Source organism: Canis lupus, chromosome 2 (assembly GCF_011100685.1).
Source record: "Canis lupus familiaris isolate Mischka breed German Shepherd chromosome 2, alternate assembly UU_Cfam_GSD_1.0, whole genome shotgun sequence".
Lineage (NCBI taxonomy): Eukaryota > Metazoa > Chordata > Mammalia > Carnivora > Canidae > Canis > Canis lupus.
Genome location: NC_049223.1, coordinates 66,976,611 through 67,002,232, shown reverse-complemented (window position 1 = coordinate 67,002,232; position 25,622 = coordinate 66,976,611). Strand labels below are relative to the sequence as shown.

Below are 25,622 nucleotides of genomic sequence, written 5' to 3'. Positions count from 1 at the left end.
TCAGGCCCTGGACCGAAGGCGGCGTTAAACCGCTGAGCCACCCAGGCTGCCCTTGTTTTGTTTTTGAAGTAGTCTTGCCTAACTACAAACTTCTCTTTTAGAAGAATATCTTAAAGCTGATATTTCCATATTGATTTTCTGTCTGGCTGCTCTATGCACTGATGTTACTGGGATATTAAAGTCCCCTGCTATAATTGTATTGCTGCTGGTTTCTACCTTTAGGACTATTAGTATTTACTTTATATATTAGTAGCTCCTATGTTGGGTGCATAAATGTCTACAAATGGTGCATCTTCTTCTTGGATTGACTCACTCATCTTGTCATGCCCATACTGTCCTTTCTCACAGTCTTTGCTTTGAAGCCTATTTTGTTTGCTATATGTGTAGCTGCCTCTGGTTTTATGGTTTCCATTTGCAGGAAACATCTTTTGCCTTCCCTTTACTTTCAATCCATGTGTATCCTTACATCTGAGGTGAGTCTCATATATCATATATGAAGGGGTATTTTTAAATCCATTCAGCCATTCTGTGTCTTTTGATTGGAGAATTTACTGCATTTATGTTTAAAGCAATTATAGGTAGATATGTACTTACTGCCATTTTGTTTTTACAGCTCTTTTGTACTCTGTACTTTTCTTCTTCTCTTGCTTTCTCCTATTGTGTTTTGATGACTACAGTAATATGTTTAGATTCCTTTCTCATTATCTTGTGTATGTACTCAAGGTTTTGCTTTTTGTTTAACATGTGGCTGACATATATTAGCTTGTATATATACCACTCTATTTTCAGTTGACAGCAAGTTTGAATTCTGAAATATATGCTCTGTTTTTGGTGTCACATTTTACATGTTTTTGTATATCCCTTAATTGATTATTGTAATTATTTTTACTACTTTTGTCTTACCTTCATGTTAGTTTTAAAACTGATTAGTCCACTACCTTTACTATGTCTTTTCAGTGAGATCTTTTCTTTCATGTTTTCTTATTATTAATCAGTGCCCTCTTTTTTTCAGCTTAAAGAAGTCCCTTTAACATTTCTGATAAGGCCAATTTAATGGTGGTTAACTCTTTTAGTTTTTGCTTGTCTGGTAAAATCTTTATTCCTTCTACTTGAAGTATAACTTTGCCAGATAGAGTATCCTTGCTTGGAAATTTTTTGCCCTCAACATTTAAAAAAAATTAATGAATTATTAAAATATTTTATCTATTTATTCATGAGAGACACAAAAAATGAGGCAGAGACACAGGCAGAGGGAGGGGACACAGGCTCCATGCAAGGAGCTCGATGTGGGACTTGATCCCAGGAATCCGGTATCAGGTGCTGAGCCAAAGAAGACTCTCAACTGCTGAGCCACCTAGGTGTCCCAACACGTTTTTTTAAAGATTTTATTTATTCATGAGGGACACAGAACGAGAGGCAGACACATAGGCAGAGGGAGAAGCAGGCTCCCTACAAAAGCCTGATATGAGACTCAATCCCAGGACGTTTGGGATCACACCCTGAGCTGAAAGCAGATGCTCAACCACTGGGCCACTCAGGCTTTCTAACTTCGGCACTTGGAATATATCATGTCATTCTCTCTGGCCTGGAAAGTTTCTGCTGAAAAATCTGCTCATAGTCTTATGGAGGTTCCCCTGTATGTAATGATGTTTTTCTCTTGCTGCTTTTAAGATTTTCTCTTCTGCCATTTTAATTGTAATGTTTCTTGGAGTAGATTTTTTTGGTGATCATCCTATTTGGAACTCTTCAGGCTTTTTGCATCTGGAAGTCTGTTTTCTCTCCCCATGTTAGGGAAGTTTCCAGCCATTATTTCTTCAAATAAGTTTTCTGCCACCTCCTCTCTTTTTCTTTCTTTCTTTCTTTTTTTTTTTTTTAAGATTTTATTTTTTATTCATGAGAAACAGAGAGAGGTAGAGACATAGGAAGAGGGAGAAGCAAGCTCCCTGCCAAAGCCCAATGTGGTACTTGATCCCAGGACCCCATGATCACAACCTAAGCCAAAGGCAGACGCTCAATTGCTGAGCCACCCAGGCCTCCCTCTCTTTCTTTTTTCCTTCTGAGACCTTTTAATGCAAATGTTAGCACACTTGATGGTGTTACATAGGTCCTTATGCTATCTCTCTTTACTACCCCATTTCTCCCACCCCTTTATGCTGGTCTGTATGGATGAGTGCCACTGCCCCTGTCTTTCAGGTCACTGATCCTTTCTTTTGCTCCATCTACTCTGCTGTTGAAATCCTCTAGTGTTATTTTTCAGTTTAGTATTGTATTCTTCAGTTCTTTGATTTGTTTGGTATTTTCTCATATTTTCTCTCTCTTTGTTTTCATCCATCCTTCTCCCAAGATTGGTGAAAATCTTTGTATCCATTATCTTGAATTCTGTATCAGGTAAATTACTTATTTCATTTTATTAAGTTTTTTCTTTTTTTTTTCCCCTGGGATTTTATCTTGTTTTTCTATTTGGAATATATTCCTCTGTTTCCTCATTTGCTGGAATCTCTGTGTTTGTTTCTATGTATTAGGAGAACTGGTTACTTCTAGTCTTGAAGAAGCAACCATAGGAAGACTGTAGTGTGTTTCAGTCTGCTGTCTGTGCAGTGCCTTAGGGGTGGTAGTCTGACACAAACTGTCTCTCCCATTGTTTTAGTCCCATGAGTCCCAGAAAGTAAGTCTCTCTGGTCACCAAAGCCAGGTATTCAAGGGTTATCACTTATTTGAAATATACAAATCCCCTGGCTTTGGTGGGACTCTGTGAAAGTGTAGACTGAGGCAACTGCTTGTCAACTTTGGTGGGATGGCCTTACCCCCAGGGGTAAGTCAGGCTAGGGCATACCTACAAGTCTGGAAGACCACCAGTTGGGTTTACTAGGATGGGGCATGCCTGGCACTCTAGCAAGTTACGGCTGTGGAGTGTTTCAGGGTGGGACATACATAACCCAGATTTTTGTATATAGGGCCAGGTAAGTACATTAGCAAGGTAGAGGAAGTTGCAAAAATGGTGCCCAACTGCACCTCTGTCTCTAGAGAGAGGACAACAATGTCATTTTAGTTTTCCTTTTTTTCTCAATAAAATGAAAATTCAGAGAATTAAGACATGACTATCCATATAATATGACAGTAAACTAAAGGCAACTGAGTAGCATTGGCATAGCCAAGCAAAAAATAAGGTTTTCAGTCAGTGGTGGCATATATGGAAAATGACTGATGTTAGAAAAGGCTGCCTCTACTGAATGTCATTAATAGATTTTTCAAAAAAAAAAAAAAAAAAAGATTTTTCATGTATCATGATTTTAAAGGTTAACTTAGGATAAATTAGGCCTTTTAATATAAAATAAAAGAACAAACACGTAACTCTCTTGTGAAAACAAAAACGCAAAACAAGTCAGAATTTCTTTTTGTGAATTACATGTTTGGATTTTACTCTTATGCATAATCTCTACCTCATTTTTAAAACCTGCAGGAAAAAAGGAGACAGAATTCTCTAGGTAGCAACCCTTCAAATTAGAAACATCAACCCTTGCACTAATTCTCAGCAATACAACAATCTTGAAATCAGTTAAAAATTATAAAATGGGGCAGCCCCGGTGGCTCAGCAATTTAGCGCCGCCTTCAGCCCAGGGTGAGATCCTGGAGACCCAGGATCGAGTCCCATGTTGGGCTCCCTGCATGAAGCCTGCTTCTCTCTGCCTGTGTTTCTGCCTCTCTCTCTCTCTCTCTCTGTGTGTCTCTCATGAATAAAAAAATTATAAAATGCTTTTTGGACAATCATGAATTCATGTAGGAGAGGATTATCATGCACACTATGTCTTTTTTGCCTTCTTCTATGTTTCAAGAATATATTATGCTAAATTCTCCTAGACACCACATCTTCAAGTATAGGACTCTTTTTGATTTAGTGATTTTAATGAACAATGAGACACACTAAAATCTTTAATTCTCATCTACCCCATGAGAACCAAAAAGAAATCCAGGTTTTAAATAGTTGCTTTTATAAAAGCTCAAGTGTCTATGACTGACTGCCTCTTACCTTATTTTTTTCTGTAGTTACACTGTTCCCTGCTGAATTAGCTGTTGATACCAACATTATGGCTAAATGGTAAAGGAACGTAAGTTAAATATTTGATGGTTTAAAAGAGTAAATATTGATAAAAACTTTATGACAATACATACTCAGTGGAATATTATTCAGCCATAAAAAAGAATGAAATCTTGCCATTTACAATGTTATGTATGGAGCTAGAGAGTATAATGCTAAGTGAAATAAGACAAAGACAAATACCGTATAATTTCACTCATATGTGGCATTTAAGAAACAAAACAAATAAGCTAAGAAAATGCGGGAGAGAGACAGAGAGACCAGAGAGAAGAGATATGGCCAAGAAAAAGACTCTTAATTACAGAGAACAAACTGATGGTTATCAGAGAGGAGGCAGGTGGGAGGATGGGTGAAATAGGTGAAGGGGGTTAAGGAGGGTACCTATGATGAGCATTGGATGATGTATGGAATTACTGAATCACTATATTGTGATATAGTGAAACGAATATAACACTGTATGTCAACTATAGTGGGACTTAAAATTTTAAAAAACAATAACAAAAAGTAACTCATTAGTTTAAAAATAAAAAAAAAAAACAAACCAAAAAACCCTTATGACCAAAACATTAAATAGTTTGGCTAGTCTTCTAAGGATGAGTAATCATAGACCTGAATGAGTCTGAGATGCAATTTCTTACTCTTTTGAATAGAATTAATGTCTAGAATAAAGCAATTTTACATTTCTTGTTGTTATATGCCACTATATCTTTCCTTTTCTTTTTCTTTTTTTTTCTTTTAAAGATTTTGTTATCCATGAGAGACACACACAGAGAGAGAGGCAGAGATGCAGACAGGGAGAAGCAGGCTTCATGCAAGGGAGCCTGACATGGGACTTGATCCCAGGACTCCATGATCATGGCTTGGGCTGGATGCAGGCGCTAAACTGCTGAGCTACCCAGGGATCCCTATTCCATTATAGTACTTTAAAAGAATAATAATCACAGTCAGTTCAGAGATTTTTTTACATTAAATTGCTTCCACACATAGGTTCTGAGTGTATGTACTTTGTATTATGAAGCAGGATGATCATGTCCACAAAAGCTTTGTAAACATAACTTAAAGCAATTGTAATTTCAAATCAAATCCTAAGAAAAGTTTAAGTACAGACTGTCTATAATTTTCTACAAATATTTAGGAACACTCATTAATAATATATCTTTCTCTAAAAATCATATTTCTAGATTTTATTGTTTAGTGTTAAAAACAATAAATGTGATTTTTTCTTTTTTAATCAGGGAAGTTGTTTTGCATCATAAGCCTGGTAGGAAATGTGAAGCTGAATTATCACTAATTCCAGAGTCAACAAATGAATTGATGAACAGAGGAAAGTTGTGGATAGATATGATGCAGGAGGTGATAAAGAATAAGGGCCAAGAAATACAATTAATTGCAATAGGAAGAAAACAAAAAGGTATTAAAATTAAGGAAGAGTCATATTCATGGAATCTGCAAAGATTTAGGCTAATTACAAATTTAACTATATTGGTTTATCTACTGGTTCCTCTACTTTCAGGAGAAAAAAAGGAGCTGCAGCTCTAAAGATCACTGGTAATGTAATAAATATACATTTTATGTGTACAAATAAGACAAATAATTATGTCTGAATTTTCAATGCAATTGTAAACAAGCAATAGTAAGGCAATATTCACTGAAAGTCTGGATGTGCTAGGTACTTACTAATTGCTTCACTTATTTTTACCTCGTTTAATCTTCCCTACAACTGCATGGCATAGATACAATTGTTATTCTTGTCTTACAGATGAATTTAGGTAATCTGCCTAATGTCACACAGGTGGTAATTGGCTGGACTGAAATTGAAGCCTAGGTTCAGCTCTTAACCATGACGCTTTTCCGTCTCAAATGTAACTGGGTCATTTGTTTTAAAAAATTTTGGCCTTAGGGGTGAAAGGGAGTGAGAGATATGAGGCTTCCTTTCATGGAAAGAATAAGTCACAGAATTAAAGGCACTGTATTAAGTAATACTGGTCAATGGTATTATAATAGTGTTGTATGGTGACAGATGGTAGTTACACTAAACTTGTCAAATCACTAGGTGTACATCTAAAACTAATGTAACATTGTGTGTCAACTATACTCAAATACAGAAATTAAACCAAGAAGGAAATAAAATTTCAAGTATTTCTAGGAAAAAGCCCACCAAAAATAAGGAGGAAAGCACTCTGTCCTCTGTATCTGCCTCTATTATGGAATGTAATATACCATATTGCAGTTATTTGCTTTCCAGCCTATCTCTGTCTCCAGAATGAAAGCATTCTGCCTGTAGGGCTCATGTGTAATTGTAGAAAAAAAAGGCTCAGTTAATATTTATCATATTGAATTGATTCAATTACACTCATTAAAAAGAAACAAATTTGGCCTTTTAAAAATAAAGTTTTGTTGAATGAAAAATGAGCTTTGTATTTTAGATTAGATGTTTGTTTCTATTCTATAGAAAATAAATCGGGAAAGAATTAGGTATTCTAGGCCACCAGAAGTTCAAGTACAGTGTAAAGAAATAGGAATTATAAGCTCATAATTTCCTTATTTAAGGTACTCTACCATATTTAGTTGCTATTCAGTTAACAAAGTATCAAAACAAAGATATTTTTAGAAATATTTCTCACTTGACTTAATTTCCATACCTTCCAGATGTATTCTTCAGTATGGCAAGAGCGTCTGGATAGCCATCCATGTTGTAGTCTCCATATGAAGAGTAATTGGAAGTGGTATTTCAGTTGGCCGTTGTTCATGCACAAATGGCACAAAGCCCCAGAGTGTGCCCTTGTTGCTGAACTCCTGGAGAACTGGAATCCACTATGGAATAAGAGGAAGAAAAGGAGATTTTATAGTTACTTTAGGAAAAAGAATTTCACCATTTACAAAACAAATGATCCATTAAAAGTTCTCAAGATAAGCATCATCTCACTTAAACTTCTTTATCTCTACAATATACAAAGGGTATTAAAATTTACTTTGACTAACAGATAACTGACACTCTGGAAAAATAAAGTCCCCTTTAGATTTCATCACTAGTCATTTTTCCTTGAACTGGCACATAGAGCCTTTGAAGTTTTTCACAAAATCACAAATATTAGCTTTGAATTGATGTTGCTTCCTATAGTTGAATCCCCCATTTTATTTTATTTTTTTTTTAAATTTTTATTTATTTATGATAGTCACAGAGAGAGAGAGAGAGAGAGAGAGAGAGAGGCAGAGACACAGGCAGAGGGAGAAGCAGGCTCCATGCACCGGGAGCCCGACGTGGGATTCGATCCCGGGTCTCCAGGATCGCGCCCTGGGCCAAAGGCAGGCGCTAAACCGCTGTGCCACCCAGGGATCCCTGAATCCCCCATTTTAAACCTGTGTTGAGTGGAAATGTAATTTCAAGTGACTAGTTTTTAAAGATTCATTTATTTATTTTAGACAAGGAGTAAGAGAGCAAGCAAGAGGGAGGGGAAGAGGGAAAAGAGAGAATCTCAATTAGACTCCCTCTGAAAATGGAGCCCAACTGGAAGCTCTACGTCACAACCCTGAGATCATGACCTGAGCCAAAACCCACAGTTGGATGCTTAACTGACTGAGCCACCTCGGCACTCTGCAAATGAGTATTTTAAGTTAGAACAAACTGTAATATCATCTAATACTGATGTCCTTTCAGGAGGATCAGCTTAAGAAGAAAGAAGATGACAGAGTCTTCCTTGTTCCCCTGCTTTTTGCCTTTTATACGTGATGATGACTTTAGTTATCATCTTCAGAGCCAAGAGTTCTGAGGCTTTCCTAACAACACGGGCCCTGAAAAAGTTCTGCCTGTCCAGGGGGATGAACTTTGTCATCAACATAGCTGTAATCTACTTTTAGTAAATTCTTTGTTTTTATATTGATTGTAATGAAGAAAACAGAGAGAGTAAGTTGATTTCAAGAAGAGCTTTTGGAAATCCATTCCTCTTTTTAATGCCTTAACCTTTACTCTAATAACCTAATGCAAACTAAAAATCTGAGGAGTGGAAACCATACCATTAAAATTATAAATATGCCCATAATTAGTTAAGAGTATGGATACTGGAACACTCTTTAGAGATGTTCAAACAGGTACAGCTGTCTTGAAATGACAGCAGGCCAAACGTGCCTATATATGTTTATTTTCTTTTAAGCAGGTGACACCTTATATGGCTCCAAGTCAAATTTCATTAAAAATGGCTTCTTAAAAAGGGTTTAGTACAAAGGATATCCCAAACATTTTCTAGGTTTTCCAAAGAAAGCATAATTTGCCAAGGCAAAAGAGAAAAAATAGCTAATAAGGACACATTTATAGTAAATAAGCTGTTTTAAAAAAACTTGTTTACATCTTAGATCAATTTTTCAATCTTTCTTAAAGCAAAAAGAATTATATATTATCAAAATGATTTACCCAACTTTGAAAAAAATAGTTGGTTTTGTTTTGGAAGAAGATGGGAAGTTTCGCAAAATGTTATCACAAACTTCTGAAAAGCTTGACAGTTTATTAATGAGGATAAAGTATTCTTATTAATGTAAATGTATTAAGGTCTAAAAAGTAAAAAGATTTTATATTCATATGACATCCTTAACAGTCACCAAAGAACTGTGACATTTATTTTTCCAGAGAGATGAGGATAATTTGAAAATATTCTTAGAGTAGTCTGTCACTTAAGCCAGGCTATAATTACTATGTTTACTTATATCCATGAAACAATGATTAGGTGTTACTTGACCTCATGTTTTCAGTGATTCAAAACTTAAAAAGGCTTAAGATAATAAAATTTATGAGTATAGAAGTTAAATGTTTTTAGAGTGTTGATTGGAAGTTTTTAGACTGTTGATATGGAAGTTTTTCTTTAGTGTCTGAGTATAAATGTGGTTTCCTTATATAAGGGCAATAAAAGTCAGTATGTTATTTTCTCATTTCTTACCCTAAGATAGAAAACAGAACTGATTAATTCTAGTACTATAATACTGGCTTTCTCTGTCTGGTGCTATCAATATGGAAAAATTCTCAGTATTACAACCTATCATTGCCACATAATCTGCTTTGACTATTGGATTCTAAATTGTTTACCTACAAGCTACAGGCAAAACATTGGCATAAGTGAATGAAACAGATATAGATAGCACAAATAAAGATTAGCTTCGACAATTGTTGTGTTCTTCTCCATAACCTTTTATTATAGTTAGTGTGCATTTTACCTTATTCCTAGACTATAAAATGCTAATGGATCATTTAATTACGGGACCAAGAATTGGTCTTCTTCACCAGAAATGATTATAACAGTGCCTTCCCCTCAAAAAACAAACATGAAAAGATTTAAATGCATTTCATTAAAATGAGGAAGTCAATAATTTATATAGGGTTTCTCTGTGTTCTGATTTAGATAATTTTTCTAATCTCTGAAGATTTTCTTCAAGAAGGTAACTCTATTGACATTAAAAAACAAGCTGATATACCTGCTTTGTTCCAGATCTTGCTAAGTAAATGATGCTTTTCTGGCAGTTTTTATCTTCACAGCCTGGCAATAAGTGATCCATGTGTCCATCTCCATCTGCCAAAAGAAACTTCAAGAGTCCATTAACAGCTACAAATAAAGTGTTCCTGTATGGCAGATTACATTTCCTATTTGTTCAAAGTCTGCATCAATCTGGAGGAATGGAAGAAATTGACGTAGGACTTTGTGATAAATGCGATTCAATTAAAACAATTATTCTGGCCCTTGCCACCTATTACCTGGATTGTGTCTTATTTTAAATTGCTCACTTTTTGTAGTTAAATATTTACCCAATATTGGGAGAAAAAACCCATTTCAGGCTTTAATGATAAAATCATCAATTTTTAAACAATGTGGCTTTTGACTTACTTACACAATTATCATTGCTGCCACAGGAGAAAAAGAAGCTTGTCAATAGCAATTATTTTATCTTATTTTAAATGTGTCTTTACAAATTAATTTATTTAAACACATGCTTTTAAGTATCTTTTACATAGTATGAGATTTAATTCAGGAAGGAGTTCTAAAGCTCTCAGCATCCTGGCTTCTAAGCACCAATAATTTTTTATCAGTAAAAAGGCATATGAAAAGAATGCAGATGTCCTTTCCAGCTGACTGCTTTTAAAAAGCTGCACAATGGGGGTACCTGGGTGGCTCGGTTAAATATCTGATTTCAGCTCTGGTTATGACCTCAGAGTCTTGGGATGGAGTCCTGAGTCTGGCTCTGCCATCAACATGGAGTCTGCTTTGTCCCTCTGCCTTCCCTTCCCCACCCATGTGCCCATACATGTGCACACATTCTTTTTCTCTCTCAAATAAATAAATACAAACTTTTAAAGAAAAGCTGCACAATGCTTTGCAAAGACCTTCAGAAGTGAGGTTACTGAGGAACGTGGAATCTGTTCCTCTAGTGGTCTCTCCTATCCACTGCCTCTTATCTGATGGGGTTTATGGATTTTGATGTCCTAGAGTTAAATCTCTACAGTGACATGCACAGTGGAATAGTCATTTAGATTTTACATTCTGTGCTGCTTTAGTCGCTGATTTATTTGCTATGGTTTAATATATAATGTGTGTCTGAGGTAAGTGCCTTCACAGTTTGAAGGAAATAATAAGGATTAGCAATAAATAAATATTCTTCCATGTGCAGGCTTACATATTAAGAAAATACAGAATTCTAACAAACCTATCAAGTCTTCAGTAATATATTCGAAAGGGAAAAAATAATTTTAAGTGGGCTGAAAACATAGCCAATGGAAGCTGACCTCAGCAAGGAAAAATAAAAGGCACAGCATAGTGAAAAATAAATTTCTTTCATTTAATTTCATGGTTTAATTACTTATGATCCTTATGATTAATATAATTTGTGATTATAAACCCTTAAGTAGAGGAGTAAAACATTAAATAAAATAGTTGAATTAATAATGGAAAGTATCGAGAACATCTGTATTTGACAGTATATATGCATTTGGATTAGTGAGAGAGAAGCTGAGAGAAACATGCAACTCTAGGCAGGAATACTTGGAAAGGAAAAGGGTTTCCAAGGACATAAACATATATCATGGTTAAAGATAAATAAAAAAGAGCTAGCCAAGTAAGAATGAATTAAATGCAAAATGTGATTTATAAGCAGGCTCTAGGAATATTATAGACCTCATTAAAAGCCAAACCATTTTATTGCAAATTAATGGAGGACCAATTAGAAGACCATTACTAAGTCTCTGCCCTTCATTTTTACCCAATGGCAAAATACTCAGATTAGATTCTGATTTACACTTTTATTTTCTTCTAGTTTCTTTCTTCCCAGTAGCTTCCTATTTCCTACGAGTATTTCAACTATGACTTAGCAAATAACCATCTAATAAACATACAACAAACTCATGTGATAATTTATAATCATGCCTTTTGGTATAAATTATCAGCAGTATTTTACGGATATAGTCATAGAAATGGAGATCTTTATCAGAGAATGTCTTCCTTGTGCCCCTTCTAAGTGCTATTTTTTGATATTTAGAGGAAGCAAGAGAAAAGCTTTCTGAGAGTCCAACTTCATGCCCAAAGGAAATTTTCTTTCTTAAAGGCAACTAACATTTAAATTTCACAGATTTCACTTTTCTGCAGGTTTTTTAAAACAAATTATTTGAAAATAATTTAAACTTAAATGTTCAATAAAAGTAGTACATAGAATGTATGTAAACACCGTTTAACCAGATGTGCCTATTGTTAACATTTTACCCCATTTGTTTTATCATTTGTGTGCTTTATGAAATCAAGTTTTTGCTGAACCATGTACATAATTATATAGATCATGGCCCCTTAGCCCTAAATTCTTGAGTGTGTGTTTCCTAGGAATAGGGATATTCTTTTACTTAACCATAGTGGTCATCAGTTCAGCAATTCAGACAAATACTTCTATCTAATGTACTATTTAAATTCCAAATTTATCCATTGACCTAACAATATTCTTCATAGCATTTTTGCCTCTCTAACACAGAATCCAATCTAGGGTTAGGAATTGCATGTTTAGCATCCTTGAATCTAGCATATTTTCATAGCCTCTGTCTTTTATAATCTCTGTATCTTTTTTTTTAAAGACCGCATGAATCTTCTACTTCTGAAAAATACTTCAATAATACTTAAACTTTTATGCCTAGAAAAAAATAATTTCAGAAAAGTAAATTTCACATGAACCAAAGGCCCAAGGCTAGAACTAATATTCATTTAAGCATATTCTATAAGAAGTAATGTGACTTTTTTTTTTTGAAATAATGTGACTTTGAGCAGACTATGAAGAAGTCATGCTGACAGAGGTACCAGTCTGTGAACTTGGACACATTCCTTAAAGAAGTCCCAGGAATTAATAACTTTGTATCTTCTTCTCCTTAGGATTTCAGGGCACTTCAAGTTTTCTTGAAGGCTAACATCACTTCTCAAAGACTCAACAGAAAATGTAACAGAAGGAATGGTATTCTAATTATTTTAGAAATTGCAGTGTAAAAATTGACCTTTGGAATGGCTGATCACTACAATGCACACTGAACACATGCTAATTTTCATCTGATGTTGACCTTACAATTTTCTGATGAAACTCTTCCCTAAAAACATATAAAGAACTTATTGAAATACATTTAATGATTCAAACTAATTTTCTGAAAAATTTTAATCTTAAAACCAAGAAGGCACCGAAATTAAGTTATTGTTTTCATAAAAATGGATAATCAATTTTTATATAATGGTTTTTGTTTTTAATTAAGCAGGGGCAAAGAAGAAGCTACACATATAACAAAGGATCACATAGGAGTGGTTGGGTGGCTCAGCCAGTTAAGCAACCAACTCTTGATTTCAGCTCAGGTTGTGGTATCAGGGTCCTGGGATCAAGCCCCAATTCAGGCTTAGTGGAGAGCCTGCCTATGGATTCTCTCTCTCCCCTTTTCTTTCCCCCTCCCCCCATTCATGCATGCATTCTCTCTCTAAAATAAATAAATAAGTCTTAAAAAAAAGGAGTCACATAAATATTACTTATCCTCTTAAACATGCATAATTTCGTGAAATTAACTGACCTTTGGTATCATTTAAACAAATTATAACTCTGTTCTGGCCCCAGATTACATATTACCTATCCAACTTCCTACAACAATTTCTCTAATGCAGGGATTCTCAAATTGTGGTCCCAGTCCACAGCCTAAGCATCACCTTGGGAACTTAAGCCCCTGTCGAGATCTAATGAAAGAGAACATCTGAGAGTAGGGCCCAGCAATCTGTATCTGGCTGGATGCATGGTAAGGTACAGGAACCACTGACCTAAGGTATTTATACTGATCTCCCAGGAACATCAGGGGGATATATATGGATCCTTACTCCTGTCCTGATCATGATCCTCCATTTAGAATAAACTTCTCTTGCTAATCAAATTCCATTACCCATTTAGGACTAAGTCTGTATCCTTTCCTTAGGAGCTGTGTTCCATTCAGCCTGACTCCAGGTCATCTTGTATAAATTAGGTCTCTTGGGCAGTCAACTCATTATGGCAACAAAACAATTACTACTCCAGAAAACAATTGTTTTCTGTGAATGTCTTGCCACTCCATGAGAGTGTGTGGAGATTTTAGCATAATGGAAAGCAGGTAGAACAAGGATCAGACATATTTGGGTTTTTAACCTGATTTAACTCTGAATAAGTAATTAGTCATATAATTTTGAGAAAGAAACTGAAAAATAATTTTAAAAATATTATGACTTTTTGGGAACAAGTGCAGCATTTTTTTTAGTATTTTTTATAACTGTTCAAGATGTATTCAGTTTTTTAGAAATGTCTTCCTCCTACTCTTGTTGCTAGCTCCCCTCCAGAGTAGCAGCCACTAGCAGTTTCTTATATATCGTTCAACACATAATTTATGCATATACATAAACTATATATAATTGTGCACAAATGTTAGTATGGTTATATCGCTTTGGCACCTTGAAATTTTCATTTAATGTATTTTTGAGATCACTGCACATCAGTTGATTTGTATATGCCTCATATGTAACACAGCATTACAAAGATATATCTCAATATAATCAATCCTCTATTGATGTGCAAATACCAGGGTTGTTTCTGATCTCTTATAATTCAAACAATCCAACAATGAGTAACTTTGTACAGGTATTATGTCATCTTTTGAGATGATATCTGTAGTATAAATTGTTAAAATGGAAATTATGGTTTTGATGGTTATAATGAACTTAAAGCTTTTATTTTAATCTCCACAGAGTAGTTTTCAAACTTTTTAGTCTCAAAAGTCCTTTATAGTTTTTTTTTAAAAGATTTTTAAATTTTTAAGCAATCACTATGCCCTACATGGGGCTCGAACTTACAACCCTGAGATCTAGAGTCACATGCTCTACTGAGCCAGCCAGGGGTTCTGAGAATCCCTATAGTCTTAAAAACTGAGGATCTCAACAAGCTTTGTTTATGTGGGTTATACTGATAGGTATTTATATCAGAAATTAAGACTGAGAAATATTTAGTAAGTCAAAAATATAGTCATAAATTTATATACAGTAAAAATCACATTTTCATGAAAAATAACTATTTTCCAAAGCAAAAATGTTTTGCAAGAAGAGTGGCATTCTCTGACTGAACAGAAAAAAGTTGGATTTTCATGCTGCTTTTGTACTCAATCTGTTGTTTTGGATGACAAATGTGAAAATATATAGTTGCAGGAAGTATTTTAATAGTTTCTTCAGATAACTCTGGAACTTCTTTCATACTACCACAAAAACTCAGCAAGTGATAATTTCTTAAAGATTAGTCCAATGAAGAATACAGAGCCAAGCAATGAAGTTTTCTTACTGTTAAATAAAATCTAGTAGTCTACTTTGCATTTTGAATGGATTTTACTATTGCATGACTTTGTAAAACCACATGTCAAACATTTAGAAGATAGTGGTTCACTGAACCACTGAGTGGTTATGTGGTTATGAAACTGAGTTATGTAGATATTCCAAGTGTTGAAATAATTCATTATACAATATCAAAAATTCCCATTTGTTAATATCACCACCTATCTTATTTCAAAAAGGTTTTTAAGCATTGGGAAGCTGTCAGTTCATGGTAGCAGGTTATGGTTTTCTAAAATCCCAATTTTTGCTTGAGACATTAAATTTTATCATTGGCACCTTCCCATTAGTTGTTATCTCGAAGGGACAAGTTAGTTTTGTTCATTTTATTTTATTTTATTTTTTTTTTAATTTTTTAATTTTTATTTATTTATGCTAGTCACAGAGAGAGAGAGAGAGAGAGGCAGAGACATAGGCAGAGGGAGAAGCAGGCTCCATGCAGGGAGCCCGACGTGGGATTCGATCCCGGGTCTCCAGGATTGCGCCCTGGGCCAAAGGCAGGCGCCAAACCGCTGCGCCTCCCAGGGATCCCAGTTTTGTTCATTTTAGAGAAGATGTCTACTAAACCCCAAGTGAGAATGACTGTTTTCTGTTTCAGTTGTTCTTTCAAGTAAAAAAATGGTACAACACTAAAAAAAAAAAGTGGTTAGTTCAGATTACAACATAATCACCCTAGAGCTTTTCATCAAGACAACCATCATGCTCAGTTTTATGCACATATTTCCTGACATAGAGTATTAAAAGGGTGTGTACTTGAGTCAAGATCTAATAAAATTATTTTTCACTGCTTCATTGAAAACATTCTTGAGTCAAACTGTTTTTCTTATTTCTCCTTTAACACTGTGAGTGTATAATGGTGAAGAATGCATGGTAATGCATTGCATGCTAATAAAAAGTGGTGCTACTGCTTTGGTTTGTGCTAAATGGCAAGCAGCTTTACTCACTATTGCTTTTACATTATCAGAGCTAATGTCAACACTGTGAAAAAGGCCAATTGCATCTTAATACTACTATGCAGATAGTTTTGGCCTTATGGACACCCTGAAAGAGTTGCAGGAAGCCTCCCTCCACTCCTAATCCCAGGTCTATACTTTAGACTATACTTTGAGCATCTTCACTAGAGAGGTTGCACCAATAAGTGAATCACCAAATACTCTGATTGTTGCCACACTGATAAGTGAAAATGGTATTTCACCGTAGTCTTAATTTTTAGTTTTCTTATTAAAATGTTGGTCTTTTTCCTGCCAATTTACAAGAGTGTATTCTACATTAAGAAAATTGTTCTTTTGTCTGTGATTTATTAATACTTTTCTTTGTAGCATCTAGGTTTTCCTTTTAAGTTAATAAGGCCTTTGAAATTCACAGTACTTGGGGACATTATTGTTGCTTTTAGGTCTTTGATTCATCTAGAGTTTATTCTGACTTAAGCTGTGAGTTATGATCCTACTGCACTTTTACAGAGATGGATATATCCAGTTGTCCCATACCACTTACTGAATGATCTAGTTTTCGGGAAACTCATTATCTCTGAATTGTCTTTATCTGTACAATGATCAAAAGGAACATAATTTGGCTACTGCAAAGGGTCATTATGAAGATTAAATGGGAAAAGAATTTGGGAAATACTATAAAAGAGTAAACAACTATAACAGAATACATTATTTCTATATATCCCCCTTATCACAATGTGTACTTAGGACAGTGGTATACTGTGCTTAGTAGGTGGACAAGAGAGTAAAAAAAAAATGTGTAACTCCTAAAAGAACAGACTGGTTTTTTGCACTTCCAGGACCCACTTAATGGTTATAGTAGTAAACACTGAAACATTTGGTCATGAAAAATTAAAGTAACAATTTAGGATTTGATGAATGTCACTCCATAGATGGAAAAAAAATTAAGTAAAATGGCTGAATATTTAGATCTATAACCTGGAACTCTTGAGTTCAATAACAAAAATAAATCAGTAATTTCTGAATTACAGAGTAGAACAAGTTATGACAGCTCAAACGGGGAATAAGTCAAAATGATTCCTTCCACCATCTGGAAAATTTACTCATGGATGGCTATAGCATACGCAAGATATAAATACCACAAGTCACACAACTAATTAATGTTAGAAGGTTCTAAATAGAATTCAAGGCTTTAACTTTTAACACAAGGCTGAAAGATTTCTGTATTGGACTTTTAAAATTGAATTTCTTGCTAAAATAGACCCAGAATATAAGTAGAAGTAACAGCTTTCCCATCACATTTGTCAAGAGGCATGTGAGACATATGACAGATAATGTATTCATATATTAAACTACATTTTTTGGTGATTATTAATATAAAGCTAGAAAAACACATGCTAAAATAAAAAACCATTTACCAAAAATCCATTTCCTTATTTCCATTTTAAGATATGAAGTATATCACTTTATATTTTTCAGAATATGGAAATAAGCGAGATTACTGATGCAGAAATAAGTTGAATCTGATACAAAAACTATTAAAATAGCCAAATTAGACCTTTAAAGAAAGTAAAACTCATATTTTTAAAATGATAAACTATATAAAAAAGAGAGCATGAATGAAACTATTAAATTTCTTTAGCTTTTTAAAAAATGCTCGTAAACCTATGAGAAATAGTTGCTGTATTACTTAAAAAAAGAGAAAAAAGAATATATTATCACATTATCATGTGAAAGTCAATGTTTTTTCAAAATATTCATTTTTAAATGACATAAATGACAGAATTATGAATATGAACATCAGTTTACTTAATTTTGTTTCAGATGTTGAATAGCATATAGGTTGATTTTTAATTATGCTCATATAAGCATAGTATTAATGTATGTATGTGACTGAAGACTTCTACAAAGTACCAGGGCCTTAACAATTTCACTGAGAGAAACACATATTGTCAAAGAATATGAATGTGATCAAGATAGAGAAATTATAATTCTTTAAGATGCTGCTTGTTACTATCAGACATGGTAATGCTGGAAAGCATTAGGCAGGACCAAGAATATACAAAATGACCAAATTTGCTTTAATATATGTTCAGGCTTTGTGAGTAGATAGTCATGAAATAGGACTTTCATAATGACTGAGATTTCTCTTGTCAATTCTATTATTTCTTCTTGAAATGATAAAATATTTTTCCTTGTCATTTAAATACCTAAATATCTATTAGGCTTTAATGTCTCCTGAAACTTATCTGCTGATGCTTCTTTCTGTTTTGCTGAATAAGCGGATTCTTTGACCACGATGTCTTAGTAATTTTCTTTCCTTATTAGGAATTTTAGAAAAGTCATGGCATATTTCACTTTTTGTTCTGCGTTTTCCTTGCTCTATTATCTGAACAAAGGTAAAAATTACCTGTTTTGGTGAGAAGGAAGTAACAGGGTAAAGAGGCCTAATTCCAGCCTAGTCATCAGCAGGTACATGATAGTGGAAATGTCTCCTACTAAACATTCTGCATGGCGATGGCCTTGTTTATTTTACATCTGAAACTGGGAGGTGGGTGAATGGAGGAAGGCTTAAACAGATTATTCTTAAGATTCTTATGATTAAATCTGTAACTCTGTACCTATTATTTTATATTAGTTATCAAATATGCTGTGCCACTATAATTCTTACCTTGTTACCAAAAATGAACACAGTATGTTTATTTAAGTATGTACAGTGAATTCTTCCATAATGTTCATGTATCATATAAAATGAAGACAAATATTAATATTAATAATGCTTTAAACATCTTGAATATATCTTTACATAGCAACCAAATATAATTCAAAACCAATTTGATAACACAGAAAAAAATCTATTCTACTTGTTATGTAATTGATTAGCATACTTTAACATCCTCCTTATTTTCCACTATGTTGAGTAATATTTAAAGAGTATTACTTTATTTATTTACTTCAGAGTGCTCTCAACATAACATGAAATGATTTAAACATAAAAACCCACACTTGCAAAAATGGTAGCAAAATGACTCAAACTCTTGTTTTGTTTTGCTTTTTTTTTATAATTTTTATTTATTTATGATAGTCACACAGAGAGAGAGAGAGAGAGAGAGAGAGAGTCAGAGACACAGGCAGAGGGAGAAGCAGGCTCCATGCACTGGGAGCCCGACGTGGGATTTAATCCCGGGTCTCCAGGATAGTGCCCTGGGCCAAAGGCAGGCGCCAAACTGCTGCGCCACCCAGGGATCCCTCAAACTCTTGCTTTGATAAGGAAGCAAACAATGACAGTATAAGTAAAATTAGTTTATTTAATAAAATCTTTAAACTCAAGAGCTTTAAATAAATCTAACAATCTAGTATTTACATTTGGGGAGGGGTCAGAATCAAAATATGTATGATGTTGTCCCAGATAATTCTTGGGATACAGACATGTTTGGGTGTAGTAGAAACGACAATGAAATATTGTAGAAATATTTTGCTTTTAAGTCTGTTTAGTTAGTAAGACGCTTGGCTAATTCAGTTTTTTCATCCATAATATGAAAAGGCTAGATTCCGTGACATTCTAAAATGCTATCCATAGAAGTTAAGATGGTGGAGAAGCAGGAGGACCCTGATCTTTCCTCGTCTCTTGAACACAGCTGCATTGAGGTCAGATCTCTTGGAACACCCAGGAAATTGATCTGAGAAGGAAGAAGGATCACCATGGTTGGAGAGAGATAATGTGGCAGGTGTGAGGTGTGTGGAAGTGAATTGAGGGAGAGAAAAACTGCATGTGGCAGAGGGGAATGAACTCTTTCCTGGGAAGAGAAAGAGAGAGGGTTTGACAGAGTGTGGCATCGGTTCACACAAGAAGAAAACCTCTCTGGCCATAGACTGGGGAGCCAGAGGAACTGAGTGTTGCAGGATTTTTTTTTTTTGCAAACAGTGTGTATGGAGCTCAATCTCTGAGGTTTTAGAAGTGTGCAACTTTTACTGGAGCTTTGGTTCACACTTCTGAGGAGCAAGGAGGGCTCTGGTCTGGGAATACACATGAAATGGTGTAGGGATCTCCTGGAGTTGCACTGGGAGGGATCGTTCCCCTTCCTGGAGTACACTTGGAAAAGGGTATATTGCTCCTGTAAGTACAAAAGACCCTGCAGGCACCAGTATATGGCCTTTCATTGGCAGGGGACAAAAGCATGCAAGAAGGTGGGTAATCAGGATACTGCTTTTCCTGGTGCTACACCATAGATTCTGGGCATTGAGGAGGCGTGGGACTGTTTTTCTGGGACAAAGGTCACTAATCACAGCAAAGCAAGGCTCTAATCCTGAGGAGGAAGCAGATCCTAGCTGTGCCAACTCCATTAAGATCTGGAGTTTTGAATCCCAGTTGTGTCAAAGATAGAACCCAGGAGACTTGTGGCATCGAAGAACCGTCACTTTTCTGTGAAGGTTTCCTGAACAATGGGGCAGGTGTGAGATCCTCTCACCCCTGTCCTGGGATAAGAGGGTGGTATGTTGCCATTTTACCCTCACTACTAACAAGGTGGGACATTGGAGAGCAACACAGAGGCCATCAGTGGAAGCCACTTACATCAAACACTGCACTTCCTGTGCTTGGCAAATGCATTTTTACTAGGACAGGACTGACTCTGGGCCAGCACAGCAGGCCTCTTCCTCAGAAGATCAGCAAATCTACTGATCATACAGTGCTTCAAAATGTCCCCTTCAATTCTGGTGGAAATAGGACCAGGCTGTATTTTTTCCCCCCATTCCTTTTTGTTCCTTTGGAATCAGGCTTACAGTGTTTTGTTAGTATGTTTCTAATTTTCTTTTCTCTGTCTCTCTTTTTGATCGAGCTTCTGTTTTTCTTTTTTCTTTCTTTATATTTTGTTGGAATCAGGCTTACAGTTTTTTGATTGTCTGTTTTTTTGTTTGTACCTTTCCCTTTACGCTTTTATTTTTGGATCAGGCTTTCCTCCCTCACCTCGCAGGCCTGTTTTCACAAACAGATCAAAGCACACCTAGATAAAGGTCCAAACACTTCCCACTACCAGCAAGGAGGAACTCTGTGGAGGACTGACATGTGGGAAAGAGCAGCCAAAATACAACAGCACCACAAACACTTCCTGAAGCTCCAGGCTGTGGAGAGTGTATGACTTCTTTTAAATATCGGTGCAGGAAACATAACAGGCTTCCACAACACATGAAAGACAGAAACTTAGCCAAAATGACAAGACAGAGGAATCCTTCTCAAAAGAAAGGTCAGGAGGATATCAAAGCCAGGGACTTGTGCAAAACAATAGAAGCAATATATCTGAAGAAGAATTTATAAAAACAGTCATAAGAATATTAGCTGGACCTGAAAAAAAAGCACAGAAGACACCAGAGAAGCCCTTACTGCAGAGATAAAAGACCTAAAAAATAGCCAAAGTAAAAAATGCTACAACTGAGATGTAAAACAGATTGGATATAATCACATTGAGGACCGAAGAAGCAGAAGAGAGAATAGGCAGTAAAGAAGATAAAATTATGGAAAATAATGAACCAGAAAAGAAGATGGAAAGAAAACTGTTAGATCACAAATACAGATGTAGGGCACTCAGCAATTCATTAAAGTGGATCATATCATATCACAGGAGTCCCAGAAGAAGAGCAAGAAAAACGGGCAGAAGGTTTATTTGAACAAATTATAGCTGAGAACTTCTCCGAATCTGGAGAAGGAAAACAGGAATTCAAGTCCAAGAGGCAGAAAGAATTTTTTCCAAAAAAAAAAAAAAAAAAAAAAGTCAATGCCTATTGGCATATCATAGTGAAACCTGCAAAATACAAAGATAAAGAGAGAATTCTTAAAGCAGCTAGGGGAAAAGGTCCTTAGCCTACAAAGGAGAACACATAAAGTTAAGAGCACACCTGTCCACAAAAACTTGGCAGGCCAAAAGAAAGTGGCATGATATATTCAACATACTAAACGGGAAAAATATGAAGCCAAGAATACTCTATCCAGCAAGGCTGCCATTCAGAATAGAAGGAAAAAGAGCTTCTAAGACAAGCAAAAACTAACAGAGTTCATGAACACTAGCCCAGCTCTGCAAGAAATATTAAAGGAGACCCTTGGAGCAGGAGAGACCAAAAGTAAAGAAGACTAGAAAGGAACAGAAACAACATACAGCAACAGCGACTTTACCGGTAAATAATGCCGCTAATTTCACATCTTTCAATAATTACTCTGAATGTAAATGGACTCAGTGCTTCAATCAAAAGACACAGGGTATCAGAATGGATATGTAGCTCACAAGAAATTCATTTTAGACACAAAGACACCTCCAGATTGAAAACGAGGGGGTAGAGAATCATTTATCATGCTAGTGGAATCAAAAGGAAGGTGGAGTAGCAATATTTATATTAGACAAACTAGATTTTAAACCAAAGACTGTAATGAGATAAAGAAGGACACTATATCATGATAGAAGTCTATCTGTCAAGAAGATCTAACACTTGTAAATATTGTGGGAGTAGCCAAACATATTCATCAAAAAAACTAACTTAAAGGAACTCATTGATAACAATACAATAATAGCAGGGGACTTTAACACCCCACTCACAGCAATGGACAGATGATGCAAACAGAAGATGGATTTAACAGATATATTCAGAGGCTTTCATCCTAAAGTAACAATATACATTTTTTTTTCAAATGCACTTGGTATATTCTCCTGGTAGATTACATACTGGGTCACAAATAATGACTCAACCAGTACAAAAAGACAGATCATGCCATGCATATTTTCAGAACAAAATGATACGAAACTTCAAGATAACGACAAGAGAGACTTGGAAGAACCACAAGTAGGGGGAGGGGCAAGATGGCGGAAGAGTAGGGTCCCCAAATCACCTGTCCCCACCAAATTACCTAGATGACCTTCAAATTATCCTGAAAATCTACGAATTCGGCCTGAGATTTAAAGAGAGAACAGCTGGAATGCTACAGTGAGAAGAGTTCGCGCTTCTATCAAGGTAGGAAGACGGGGGAAAAAGAAATAAAGAAACAAAGGCCTCCAAGGGGGAGGGGCCCGCGAGGAGCCGGGCTAAGGCCGGGGTGAGTGTCCCCAGGACAGGAGAGCTCCGTCCGGGAGAAGCAGGAGCTGCACCGACCTTCCCGGGCGGAAAGGCACCCGTGGGGAGTTAGAGGAGGACCCCAGGAGGGCGGGGGTGTCCTCAGGCTCCCTGGGACACTAACAGACACCTGCGCCCCGGTAGAGTGCGCCGAGCTCCCTAAGGGCTGCAGCGCGCACGGCTGGACCCGGGAGCAGCTCGGAGGGGCTCGGGCGGGGGCTCCGCGGAGGGGGCTGCGGGGCGGGGGCGCGAATCCAACAGCGCAGACCGGGAGCACAGGGCGCCGGGACACAGCCCACGATCCGGCCTCCCCCTGGAACAGGCAGAGGCCGGGAGGGCCCAGGACAGCAAGGACGCTCCTGCCCCGAGCTAAGCAGATCAGCGGCCGCGCCCCCGGAGCATCCAGGTCCTGTGGACAGAGAGCTCCATAGTTACTGCGGGGGCTGAAGCCTGGGCTCCAGAGCTGGCTCCGCCACTGTGGTTTTTCCTCCTGGGGCCTCACGGGGTAAACAACCCCCACTGAGCCCTGAACCAGGCAGGGGGCAGAGCGCAGCTCCCCTAAGTGCTAACACCTGAAAATCAGCACAACAGGCCCCTCCCCCAGAAGACCAGCTAGACGGACAAGTTCCAAGGGAAGCCAAGGGACTTAAAGTATACAGAATCAGAAGATACATCCCCGTTTTTGTTTTTGTTTTGTTTTTTTTTTTGCTTTTTGATTTCTGTTTGCTTCCCCCACCCTTTTTTTCCTCTTTCTTTTTCTTTCTGTTTTTCTTTTTTTTCTTCCTTTTTTCTTTTTCTCTTTTCTTTCCTTCTTTCTCTCCTCTCTTTTTCTCCTTTTCCCAATACAATTTGCTTTTTGGCCACTCTGCACTGAGCAAAATGACTAGAAGGAAAACCTCACCTCAAAAGAAAGAATCAGAAACAGTCTTCTCTCCCACAGAGTTACAAAATCTGTATTACAATTCAATGTCAGAAAGCCAATTCAGAAGCACTATTATACAGCTACTGGTGGCTCTAGAAAAAAGCATAAAGGACTCAAGAGACTTCATGACTGCAGAATTTAGATCTAATCAGGGAGAAATTAAAAATAAATTGAATGAGATGCAATCCAAACTAGAAGTCCTAATGACGAGGGTTAATGAGGTGGAAGAACGAGTGAGTGACATAGAAGACAAATTGATGGCAAAGAGGGAAACTGAGGAAAAAAGAGACAAACAAAAGACCATGAGAATAGATTAAGGGAAATAAACGACAGCCTGAGGAAGAAAAACCTACGTTTAATTGGGGTTCCCGAGGGTGCCGAAAGGGCCAGAGGGCCAGAATATGTATTTGAACAAATCATAGCTGAAAACTTTCCTAATCTGGGAAGGGAGACAGGCATTCAGATCCAGGAAATAGAGAGACCCCCCCCCCCCAAATCAATAAAAACCGTTCAACACCTTGACATCTAATAGTTAAGCTTGCAAATTCCAAAGATAAAGAGAAGATCCTTAAAGCAGCAAGAGACAAGAAATCCCTGACTTTTATGGGAAGGAGTATTAGGGTAACAGCAGACCTCTTCACAGAGACCTGGCAGGCCAGAAAGGGCTGGCAGGATATATTCAGGGTCCTAAATGAGAAGCACATGCAACCAAGAATACTTTATCCAGAAAGGCTCTCATTCAAAATGGAAGGAGAGATAAAGAGCTTCTAAGACAGGCAGGAACTGAAAGAATATGTGACCTCCAAACCAGCTGCAAGAAATTTTAAGGGGGACTCTTAAAATTCCCCTTTAAGAAGAAGTTCAGTGGAACAATCCATAAAAACAAGGACTGAATAGATATCATGATGACACTAAACTCATATCTTTCAGTAGTAACTCTGAACGGGAACGGGCTTAATGACCCCATCAAAAGGCGCAGGGTTTCAGACTGGATAAAAAAGCAGGACCCATCTTTTTTGCTGTCTACAAGAGACTCATTTTAGACAGAAGGACACCTACAGCCTGAAAATAAAAGGTTGGAGAACAATTTACCATTCAAATGGTCCTCAAAAGAAAGCAGGGGTAGCCATCCTTATATCAGATAAACTAAAATTTACCCCAAAGACTGTAGTGAGAGATGAAAAGGACACTATATCATACTTTAAGGATCTATCCAACAAGAGGACTTAACAATCCTCAATATATATGCCCCGAATGTGGGAGCTCCCAAATATTTAAATCAATTAATAACCAAAGTGAAGAAATACTTAGATAATAATACACTTATACTTGGTGACTTCAATCTAGCTCTTTCTATACTAGATAGGTCTTCTAAGCACAACATCTCCAAAGAAACGAGAGCTTTAAATGATACAATGGACCAGATGGATTTCACAGATATCTACAGAACTTTACATCCAAACCCAACTGAATACACATTCTTCTCAAGTGCACATGGAACTTTCTCCAGAATAGACCACATACTGGGTCACAAATCGGGCCTGAACCGATACCAAAAGATTGGGATCGTCCCCTGCATATTCTCAGACCATAATGCCTTGAAATTAGAACTAAATCACAACAAGAAGTTTGGAAGGACCTCAAACACGTGGCGGTTAAGGACCATCCTGCTAAAAGAT

At 36.5% G+C, this 25,622-nt stretch overlaps 1 long non-coding RNA gene across 3 annotated transcripts in view; it reads right to left on the bottom strand.

Moving 5' to 3' along the window:
- Positions 1 to 6,776: 6,776 nt before the first annotated feature.
- The window catches only part of LOC119876076, a 46,768-nt gene continuing 27,922 nt past the window's right edge, over positions 6,777 to 25,622 (bottom strand). For 2 of the 3 annotated variants that reach the window (XR_005355845.1, XR_005355846.1), the window contains exons 2-3: positions 9,557 to 9,651; positions 6,777 to 6,910 (exon numbers count right to left, since the gene is read on the bottom strand). This is a non-coding gene — a long non-coding RNA (uncharacterized LOC119876076). Of the gene's footprint in view, positions 6,911 to 9,556; positions 9,652 to 18,336; positions 18,471 to 25,622 lie in introns of all 3 variants that reach the window. The other variant, XR_005355844.1, reaches the window with a different exon arrangement.